At 30.5% G+C, this 10174-nt stretch overlaps 1 long non-coding RNA gene across 1 annotated transcript; it reads left to right on the top strand.

The window, feature by feature from the left end:
- The first annotated feature begins 504 nt into the window (after window positions 1-504).
- LOC141482790 (uncharacterized) lies at window positions 505-1251 on the top strand. The gene is made up of 2 exons (XR_012465723.1): window positions 505-830; window positions 909-1251. It is a non-coding gene; the product is annotated as an uncharacterized lncRNA (long non-coding RNA).
- Window positions 1252-10174: the final 8923 nt, after the last annotated feature.

Genomic DNA, 10174 nt, shown 5'->3' with positions numbered 1-10174 from the left:
TGAAATGGCTGTCTGCGAAGCGGATGTCACTATTATGTGCACTATGCATAGCATGCATGAAGCGTTCGGTGTGATCAAGCTAACTGGAAATTTTTCGATGATGACTATTACTGGTTGTTATTCAGCTGTTGACTGTTGCGTAAGCAACAAGGAAGGTTGCAGCATGCAGGAATTGGAAAATATGATAACTCACCCCAGGCGTTACCTAGCACTTATCTTGTTATAACTTATTTCTGCAATATGGAGGGCTGCAAAACCTGCTTTATCCAATGCAGTGTAGAAAGCAGGGGTGATTTCGGAATGAAGTTGGCCTGGAACCTTGGATCCGACAATCTGTCGTTGATGTCGCAAGAAAACACTGAATCTTGCGCCTTGAATTGTCTGCTCTGTTTGAAACTCGAAATGCTTTTCGTAATTGGTAAAAACCACAAATTCCAGCATAAAATACAGAGAAGACGTGTTGCTCCCATGCAAAACCATTACTGACTGCCGTCCTCTCTTTTTTTCCTTCCTGTCCCCTTTTTATGCTTCTCACAATACACTGGAGTTACCTACATCTATTCCTCTGTTCTATATGTTCTAAAATTCGCGGAAAATTCAATAACAACAGTTGCGACCGTTAACGGTTGCGTAACGTCACTTGTGATACGTTTAAATAACTAAATTCAAATATTGCCGCCCGGAACTTGAATTGACCAGCTCAGTCATCTACAATCAGTAACATCCAATACCTACTGAGCAGCTGACAAGAATTTGACAAACGACACATATAAAGTTTACAATTTACTAATTAATTATATATCTGATTCTGTACAATAAATATTCGTTAGGTAAGTAACAAGTTATACTACTACATAATATTAAATCACTATATTTCTCTGATTTATTTTTTTGAATGTTATTTCCAGGTACTATTGGACCAGTGACTAATCGACCACAAAGAATGTAAACAAATTACAGAAATCGGATCAATTTTCAAAAATTATTGCTACGAGCATTCAAATGGATGCATATTTACTGGAATTACCGATATAATATAGGCATCGTACCATCGGCAGACGAGACGTGGCCAGATAGTGTTCGAGTGATAATTCCTGATACTGAATAAAATTGTTTTTAATAAGAGACGACTTGATGTTTCAAATACTGTGCATTCTGTTACGGTTCTTTGTGCATCTAGATATACTTTTTCTCTTGTGTTTTGAATGATAATCTCTTCTTTTTATATAAACTATGTTATTTTAGTTTTCATTTATTTCTGCTATGTTTGATATGCAACCCATTATACATCTCCCCGATGAACTGGTTGACTATTTGAAAGGTGAAGAGTACCCATGAATTATTCCTTCAAATGTTTGTTACGTGGCAATACTTTGGCACGTAACAACATACATACGCATTATTTCATGTACTTATCAGTAACATCATCTTTGTTAAAATGTTCACAAGTGGATTTGTCAAATTTCTGTGAAAATATTTCGAAGTAGATAGAAATAACAATTAATATTTGTGAATATGGTTATTCATATTACTGGAGTTTTTTCCCACCAACAAATCGTTATTTTTAACAACTCGACACGTGTTTCGATCACCAAGTGATCATCTTCAAAGAGCAAGTTTATTCTAACTCCAGTAATATTCATTACTACACCAAAGGTTCCAAACAGTGCATCATAAGTAAATGGTTATTCATGGCAATAATTGAAGTTTTTTCAGAGCGTAACGTTCAAATTATTTAATCTAGATGTCGCTCACTTCGTGGTCTTTCAAAATGTTGTGATTGCCGTATCCATGATGTTACAAAGAAGTAACAGTTTTGCAACATCTGGTACCGAGTGAATCGACTGAGTTTATTCAAAAATAAAATTCCCACCTCTGGGCAGACATTTTCAAACTAATAATTCAAGCAAACCTTCAATTTTCTGGAATGTAAAAGAATAACATTGCAGGCATATTTCCTACAGAATCAGAATTACATGGTACACGGTGTAGGTATTCAAAATACGAAAGTCCATATAATATTTTGGTCCAAACCGATGGAGGTTTTCAGAAAAACTCGCCTAGGGCGACATCATGCACTAATTTGAAATTATTTAAATGAAGTCCTCAAATTTTGCGAAAGGTCCTCGAATTGTCCATTACTGTCCTCAAACAGATCATTTCACGGTCCCCAAACTATTCGAGTCCTCAAACTAACAGATAGGTATACGAAAAGTTTGGGGACTGTCCTCAAACTGATCAAATGTCCTCAAACACACAGTTACAGGAACAAAATGTCCCCAAAGTTATAGATAGGGGTACATGGGTACATATATATATATATGAATGTGTGTGTGTATGTATATATGTGTATATATATATATATATATATATATATATATATATATATATATATATATATATATATATTTATATATATATATATATATATATATATATATATATATATATATATATATATATACAAAGAGAGATTTATATATATATATATATATATATATATATATATATATATATATATATATATATATATATATATAGTAAAATGGATTAACAGGGTCTCTCAGTCAAAAAATCAAAAATCAAACTCTGCTTTACTTTGCCAAGCTTTCGCTTCTAATGGGAAGCTTCTTCAGGGCCTATAATTTAATGATTTTTGAATATTTTCGCCTTTGAATAATATTACAAATCATACTTACAGTAAAAATGAGTGAAAAACAATAAATTGAAGATAGAATTGACATAAAAGTTAACATGTATACGATTTTTTTTGTGGGTTTGACAAATGTCATACCTTCACATAAATGTCATTTTTCAATGGGTATGATGATTTGATAATTTTTTACTGTAATGAAAGAGTTATTGATTGATACATCTTTCATTATTATTATGTTTTTGATGTAGTTCTAGTAAATTACTATATATACTGCTGAGATTATCAATGTCAGTTTTCTTATTCATACAATCAGAAGACTTATAAATTTCCACCATTTCAAGAAAAAGGCGTTTGGAAATATTTTTTTCTGTATGTAAAACTTTGATATTAGAGAAATTTGGTTTATGACCTGTTTCTATAGAGTGTTGTGCTAATGCACATGATTTTTTATTGAGCTTTATATCACTTTTATGTGAAGTTATTCTATCATTAAGAATTCTAGATGTTGTTCCAATATAATTCAAGTTACAATTATTACAAGGAATGTTATAAATCACATTTGACTTTTTTGTTGTATCAGTTTTATCTTTCAACTTAGTATTCAAATTCTTTATAGTTTTAATATTTTTTTGGCATATTTTGATATTTTGTTCATTATGAAAAAGTTTTATGATATTTGAAGATAAATTTCCAAGGTTAGGTATAGATTTATAAGAAATATTGATAGGTGAACTATCATTACATACATTTCTGTTAATTACATCAGAATTTGTATTACTGCCAGTATTGAAAATAATTTTATTAAGAAGTTTTCTGGGATAAGAATTATCGATCAGTATGTCTCTAAGAAGTCTGAGATTTTTTTTGCTTGAGGGAAGGGTGTACTAATTTTTCTATTATTTTTTTCAAACAGAGTATCAAATTAATTTTAACAGGAAGATATATCAATTACTATTCCTTTCACAAAAAATCAGTTAAAATTAATTCAATACTCTGTTTGAAAAAAAGAATAGAAAAATTAGTACACCCTTCCCTCAAGCAAGAAAATCTCAGACTTCTTAGAGACATACTGATCGATAATTCTTATCCCAGAAAACTTCTTAATAAAATTATTTTCAATACTGGCAGTAATACAAATTCTGATGTAATTAACAGAAATGTATGTAATGATAGTTCACCTATCAATATTTCTTATAAATCTATACCTAACCTTGGAAATTTATCTTCAAATATCATAAAACTTTTTCATAATGAACAAAATATCATAATATGCCAAAAAAATATTAAAACTATAAAGAATTTGAATACTAAGTTGAAAGATAAAACTGATACAACAAAAAAGTCAAATGTGATTTATAACATTCCTTGTAATAATTGTAACTTGAATTATATTGGAACAACATCTAGAATTCTTAATGATAGAATAACTTCACATAAAAGTGATATAAAGCTCAATAAAAAAATCATGTGCATTAGCACAACAGTCTATAGAAACAGGTCATAAACCAAATGTCTCTAATATCAAAGTTTTACATACAGAAAAAAATATTTCCAAACGCCTTTTTCTTGAAATGGTGGAAATTAATAAGTCTTCTGATTGTATGAATAAGAAAACTGACATTGATAATCTCAGCAGTATATATACTAATTTACTAGAACTACATCAAAAACATAATAATAATGAAAGATGTATCAATCAATAACTCTTTCATTACAGTAAAAAATTATCAAATCATCATACCCATTGAAAAATGACATTTATGTGAAGGTATGACATTTGTCAAACCCACAAAAAAAATCGTATACATGTTAACTTTTATGTCAATTCTATCTTCAATTTATTGTTTTTCACTCATTTTTACTGTAAGTATGATTTGTAATATTATTCAAAGGCGAAAATATTCAAAAATCATTAAATTATAGGCCCTGAAGAAGCTTCCCATTAGAAGCGAAAGCTTGGCAAAGTAAAGCAGAGTTTGATTTTTGATTTTTTGACTGAGAGACCCTGTTAATCCATTTTACCATACATTTCTCCAGTCGCTAACATTATCCAATTTATATATATATATATATATATATATATATATATATATATATATATATATATATATATATATAGTGTAATAGTGTAAACTGAAAACATTCTCTTTATTTACGAGGAACTAATGTGTATTGTTCAACTTTTTATATATTTATTACGTACTAGAAGGGAGTCTGCCCCTTTTTTTTAATGCGTTTTTTGACGTTTTTCTTGTTTTTTATAAAATGATGAAAACAATAATTTTATACTTTCAAACATATATAGAATAGTTAAGTGTGAAAACGCTCTCTTTATTCACGACGTATTTCTCTGACGTATTTCTTGTTATTGCATGAAGATGTTGTGAAAAATAATTTTATACTTCTAAACAAGAAAAATAAATACTATTACTACTACTACTACTACTATTGAGGAAATTGTAAAAGCCGTTGAGATGGGATATCGCATTCTCGAAACCATGGAGATTTGGTCCTATGATACAGTACAGATTGAAAACACAGTCGGTCTTTTCACTGATATGATGAACAAATTCATCAAAATCAAACAAGAATCATCAAATTGGCTTCAACAATGCAAAACCGATGAGGAGAAACAACAATACATTGAGGAGTTTTTGCAGCGCGAGAATGTTCTTTTGGAATTTTCCAAAATTACTGATAACCCTGGCTTGAGATCGCTAGCTAAGCTGATGTTGAATTCATTTTGGGGTAAGTTTGGTCAGCGTGAGAATCAGCCTAAAACATCTATTGTCAATCAGCCAGCTGAATTCTTCAAATTGATGACTGATCCTTCTCGTGTCATCAATTCCGTGTTAACAATCAATGAGGACACCCTGATTGTCAACTGGGAATTCAGAAGTGAAAGTTTTGATTGTCTTTCAACAGTCAATGTGGTTATTGCTGCATACGTCACAGCATTGGCACGCCTGAAACTATACAACTCTTTAGAGAGGCTTGATGACAGAGTCCTGTATTACGATACAGATTCTGTGATCTACGTGTCTAAATCGAAGGAATATCCACGGGACAATTTATTGGTGATATGACCGATGAATTAGCAGGTTACGGCCCTGGTTCACATATAACCGAATTGGGATACACCAAATCCTTTGGAGCAGACAAAATGTATATGTAAGTTAAAAAAACGTTTTTTTTTTTTATAACATTCTCTCATTCATGAAAATCGGCAATCTAGTCAACACAATGAAAAAAAACATTTGGATCATTTGAAAAATACGTATTTCATTTTTTATAATAATGCTTTCATCTCAAATGGATCAAACTGAACATTTCATTTATCTTCTCATAAACAATCGCCTTGTTGAAAAAATTATGATTGTTTTCATGAAGCGCTAATTTCTACATCGGTAACTCCTCGACCTTCGGCCAAATGAATAATCTGTTGAAAATGTATTTAATTGAATGCATGAAACCGTAATTATTACTTGCTTTTGTTGTGGAATCAACTGACAGTCAATATGTTCATTTGAAAGTAAAATTAGAAACATATTCAAAACGTTTTCATATTCCAGAATTGAAAGCTGGAGCTATTTTGGATGAATGTCATTTGTCAAAAAAAATTCCATAAAGTAGCGACCTATTATATCATGAAGTTTTTTGAGAATAATACACTGAATCACTCATTCGAATATTCAGATAACATTCATAAACACCCTAGGTTAGTCAAAAACTAGTCACTGTTACAGAAGAATATAATAATAGTAAAAACGTCTTTATATTTCCTCTTTTAATACATTTAAATAAAAATAATCCTTCAAAATATATTCAAGAAAGGGCGAAGTTCAATTCGGCAGCGGAGAGTGCTACTCTGTTGTTCTTCCATAATTTGACTATTTCATGAAACATAGTTGAGTAGGAGAGCAAAAACTCATTCTTTGGATAAGGTTTATGAACTCTTCCTTTCCTTTGATTAGTGTTATCATTTTAAAAGTCATACACAAAAAAACTTACTTAGTATACCTCGAGAAAACTTACATCGATTCATTGATACAAAAAATAATTACTACATTACAAAACTGTGATGGGAGATACTGTGAAGAAAAATAAAATAAAAATGAAAAACAAGAAAAAACAAATAAATGAAAAAAACGTGTTTTTTCTAAGAAGCTATCTTGGATTGTTCGAATCAACTCCAGTTGGTAAACTTTCTTCATCCTTCCTTCCTTAACTGTTTTTCTTATTTACGTTTTTACTATCTGCAACTACATCTTAGTATTAAGACTAACTGTGACTCATCGAATGATGAGATGACAGAAGCCGGTTTATGTTCAAATCTGAGATTTTTTTAAGCCCGTTCTATAATTGTCGGTACATAAACATTGTTAGTTATGATCACATGAGTAAACAACTGATATGCATTGATATTGACTAAAGACTGTTAGTATACTTGACTGATGTATATAAAATGATAACTTTCATTCTTTTCTTTTCATATTCTTTCCCTTTTCTTCCTCTTTTCTCTCCACCACTATACAAAGCAATACTTTATGTGGCTAACTCTTTATTTATTTGTAATATTGACATTGATTACTGTAGTTGTTTCAGGCATTATAATGATTCAATTTTTACATCTATCAATGCAGTAAAAATAATTATTAGTATAGCAAAAAGTTTCATCAAAATGAAGGTTCCGGGCATTTTTGGAAACAGAAGTCTTAGTGAAGGGATGTGATTGTTCAAGACAACCTTTAGGTAAAAGGATATTTGAAAATTAACGCATTTATTTCCAAATCAACAAGGAACTGAATGTCCGCTTAGAGGGACTGCCTCTTATGATGAAAGTAATCTTCCCAATAGGTCAAAGATATTAGTTTCTCAGGACTAACTCATAACTATGTAAAAACGGGCACCTTCACCAAAAAGTTTGTTTTAGTGGCGATCGGTGTAAATGCCTGATTTTCTCATAAAAAGGGGAACAGAAATATGCAAAAAATTTGAATCCCAGTGAAATAGTGAATAAAACTATGGCAGTGTGTGTTTGTGATTCCTTATTTATTTTATCTATACACAGAAGCTGCACATTGTTTATTTTTCACTCTATTGTACATTTCACAACTGACTGTGAAGCATTCACAAATTGGGATCTGCTACAAACATGCTGATTCACGAACATAGTTAAATATATATACTATATTTAACTATATTACTATACTATACTTCTCTTCACCCAATTATGAATCTAATTAGAAAGCGACACCTAGTTTTAACAATAGTATGAGCATTTTCATTTCAATTACTTTTCTCCGTGCAAGAAATTCTATTTTCCTTGATTTGCCTAATCTGAATTCCAAAATAATGGAATACTATTGCCGATTTTAGTTCTTAACATTCGAAATTAAATTATTACCAGTATTATATTCTGTGCTTATTTCCAATGAAGTGAGTATAAATTATTATTTTGTTTCAGGTAAGAGTCTAGAAAGATCGCATTAAGTTCTGCTTCCAAAACAGTACGTATATATAGTCCTAAGCTAGAATATTCTATTTTTCATAAGTAGAAATAAATAATTCGACAGTTGCAGTCTGATTTCTATAGTGAAGTGAACAAATGTACAGACATTCAGAATTGCAAACTAAAATCCTGAAAGTTAACTTGAAAGGCTTTATTGTTTTACTCTATACTCTGTTAAAAATAAATATAGTTTAAAAACCTTAAAAAAAACGCTAACCACATGAAAATTTGTGAAATGGATATTTTTTCATTAGACCATGTAAAAACTAGAACAATTTGATATTTGTTTCAATGTTGTTATTCTCAAAAAGATCACAGAATCTGTTTCGTAATACAGGACTCTGTCATCAAGCCTCTCTAAAGAGTTGTATAGTTTCAGGCGTGCCAATGCTGTGACGTATGCAGCAATAACCACATTGACTGTTGAAAGACAATCAAAACTTTCACTTCTGAATTCCCAGTTGACAATCAGGGTGTCCTCATTGATTGTTAACACGGAATTGATGACACGAGAAGGATCAGTCATCAATTTGAAGAATTCAGCTGGCTGGTTGACAATAGATGTTTTAGGCTGATTCTCACGCTGACCAAACTTACCCCAAAATGAATTCAACATCAGCTTAGCTAGCGATCTCAAGCCAGGGTTATCAGTAATTTTGGAAAATTCCAAAAGAACATTCTCGCGCTGCAAAAACTCCTCAATGTATTGTTGTTTCTCCTCATCGGTTTTGCATTGTTGAAGCCAATTTGATGATTCTTGTTTGATTTTGATGAATTTGTTCATCATATCAGTGAAAAGACCGACTGTGTTTTCAATCTGTACTGTATCATAGGACCAAATCTCCATGGTTTCGAGAATGCGATATCCCATCTCAACGGCTTTTACAATTTCCTCAATAGTAGTAGTAGTAGTAGTAATAGTATTTATTTTTCTTGTTTAGAAGTATAAAATTATTTTTCACAACATCTTCATGCAATAACAAGAAATACGTCAGAGAAATACGTCGTGAATAAAGAGAGCGTTTTCACACTTAACTATTCTATATATGTTTGAAAGTATAAAATTATTGTTTTCATCATTTTATAAAAAACAAGAAAAACGTCAAAAAACGCATTAAAAAAAAGGGGCAGACTCCCTTCTAGTACGTAATAAATATATAAAAAGTTGAACAATACACATTAGTTCCTCGTAAATAAAGAGAATGTTTTCAGTTTAGACTATTACACTATATATATATATATATATATATATATATATATATATATATATATATATATATATATCTATATATATATATATATATATATATATATATATATATATATATATATATATATATATATATATATATATATATATATATATATATATATATATATATATATATATATATATATGGAGTGTTGTGTCCACTAATTGTTTCATTTTTGATTTTTATATCATACCCACTCGATATCACGCAGGTAGCTGTAACTGCCTCCGTGGTGATTTTGATAGTTTTCTTGTAAACACAAGATCTATCATCTGAAACCACAAATGTGCGGTTGGCTCCTGCTGGTGGCTCCGTGCATTTGTATTTCTATCTTTTGATAACCAAGTGTTGCCCATCCTTACACTTGGCTGCACCATACTGATGATGGGCCAAAAGCCCGAAACACGTGTCTATGGTTTGCCACTTTCATGAGTGCTATGTCCGATATTAACTTCTCTTTCTATATCAAGACACTCAATAACTTTCCTATTTGTATAATTTCCTGGACCCGGATGTCACGCAGGTAGCTGTAACTGCCTCCGTGGTGTATACATATGTATGTATGTGTATGTATATATATATATATATATATATATATATATATATATATATATATATATATATATATATATATATATATACAAATAGGAAAGTTATTGAGTGTCTTGATATAGAAAGAGAAGTTAGTGTAAGGATGGGCAACACTTGGTTACCAAAAGATAGAAATACAAATGCACGGAGCCACCAACAGGA

Source organism: Leptinotarsa decemlineata, unplaced genomic scaffold (genome assembly GCF_025532065.1).
Source record: "Leptinotarsa decemlineata unplaced genomic scaffold, Ldec_3_MD MMD2_P_RNA_scaffold_14, whole genome shotgun sequence".
NCBI classification, from domain to species: domain Eukaryota; kingdom Metazoa; phylum Arthropoda; class Insecta; order Coleoptera; family Chrysomelidae; genus Leptinotarsa; species Leptinotarsa decemlineata.
The sequence above is the reverse complement of the archived record's forward strand: the minus strand, read 5'-3'. Positions and strand labels throughout refer to the sequence as shown.